Raw genomic sequence first — 2,146 nt, 5'->3', positions numbered from 1 at the left:
CCCAGGGGGGTAGACGCTCAATGCAGGAGCTGCCCCCTGGTGGTCAGTGCGCTCCCACAAGGGAGAGCTCTGCTCAGCCACAAGCCAGGCTGATTGGCTGTCAGCACAGCGGTGGTGGCGGGAGCCTCTCCCGCCTCCTCAGCAGCGCTAAGGATGTCCCAACTGCAGCTTAGGCCTGCTCCCCCGCTGGCAAGTGGACATCTCCTGAGGGCTTCTGGGCTGCCAGAGGGATGTCTGACTGCCAGCTTAGGCCCATTCCCCTGGGGAGCAGGCCTAAGCCAGCAGGTGGTCATCCCCCAAAGGGTCTCAGACTGGGAGAGGGCACAGGCTAGGTTGAGGGACTCCCCTGGGCCTCTAGTTATATATATATTCAAATTATATATATGAAGTCCTTTCCAATAAAACGGATTAAACTCTGAAGTCTCTTTCTCCACAAATTTCCTAATTGACCCTGTTAGGTAAAATAGGAATTACCAGAAACCTGGACATGCCATTCTCTCAAGTACTTGCTTCTGTTAATACAGGTCTCTTCACAAAAAGGCCCCACCCACCACCAAATAACCCCATTTTCTTTTACAATTAAAATGCTATTCTTTCTTTAAAATCTATCTCAAGTGGTACAGCTTCCATGATGCATTCCAGATGGCCTCGAAGAGGATAGGAATGCTTCCTCACTTGAAATATTCAGTAGTTTATTTATGTTTATTGATTTTTAGAGAGAGAAAGGAAGATAGGGAAAGAAATATCGATGTGATAGAGAAACATTGATCATTGCCTCCCATACGCACCCTGACTAGGGATGAAACCTGAAACCTAGGTATGTGTTCCTACCAGGAATTGAACCTGTAACCCTTTGGTGTATGGGACAATGCTCCAACCTAACTGAGCCACACAGGCAGTGCTATTTATTCTTTTAAGACACAAACGACCTTGTATAGTACCTATTTTTGGCCTACAGGCTTTTTTAGATTATATTTTAAAAATCTTAGTACTGTTTCTATCTTTTGCAGTGCTTAACAAAATAGTTTACATACAGAGATTCCAAATATGTATTTGTGAAATATTTATAAAAGCGAAGTAAATGTGATAACACAAGTACACAGAATGCAGTAAGAATGCTTTACTTCTTTTCAATCTTATAATGTGCCCCAGGAGATTATTGGGCGTGGATGGCTATTGCATGTGAACCAACCTTCATAAATTTCTTCATGAAAATTGTATCAGACACTCACAGTGAATTATTCTTGCTCTTCTTATCACTTAGACTAGGCTATGATAAAATTTCAGGTAGAAGTTATTCAATTAGATATTTGGATTAAGGATATAAAAATATAAGTATTTAAAACAAATATCATTGGTCTATTTCTGAAGGTTCACTTTAAGATTAGACAGTTTCTGCCTTCTTTTTATTTCCTTAAGGGATACCCACAATTCCCAGGAAAAAGAATGAATATATCACTGTACAGACACTTATTATTTTTTAGTAATAAATTTATTATTTCTCACCAGATAATCCATGTGATTGCATATATTTGTATTTGTTGAAATTTGTTCCTGTATAATATTTCTATTGCTCTAATTTTTTTGGGAACCAAGACTAATAGGCAATCAAAGCCTGATGGGGTGGTATAGATACCAGCAAATCAGAAGGCCTGAGGATCAACAGGGCTGAAAGCAAGAGAAGGTCAATGCCACAGGTCAATCAGTCAGGCAGAGAGTGAATTCAACCTTCTTTTTCCATTTTGTTCCATATGTCACAATGAAGGAGACCCACCAGCATTAGGGAGTGCCAACTACTTTATTCAGTCACTAATTGAATACTAATCTTTTCCAGAAACTCCCTCAAAAACACATCCATTAATAATGTTTAATTGCCTGGCCAGATTGGCTCAGTGATTGAGCATTGACTTATGAACCAGGAAGTCATGGTTTGATTCCAGGTCAGGGTACATGCCTGGGTTTTGGGCTCGATTCCCAGTGGGGGCATGTAGGAGGCAGCTGATCAATGTTTCTCTCTCATCATTGATGTTTCTATCTCCCCCTCCCTCTCCCTTCTTCTCTAAAATCAATACAAATATATATATATATATATATATATATATATATATATATATATATATCTCCACACGGGATACATATATATATA

The sequence above is a fragment of the Myotis lucifugus genome, unplaced genomic scaffold (genome assembly GCF_000147115.1).
Source record: "Myotis lucifugus unplaced genomic scaffold, Myoluc2.0 scaffold_140, whole genome shotgun sequence".
NCBI lineage: Eukaryota > Metazoa > Chordata > Mammalia > Chiroptera > Vespertilionidae > Myotis > Myotis lucifugus.
Note: the sequence above shows the minus strand (reverse complement) of the source record.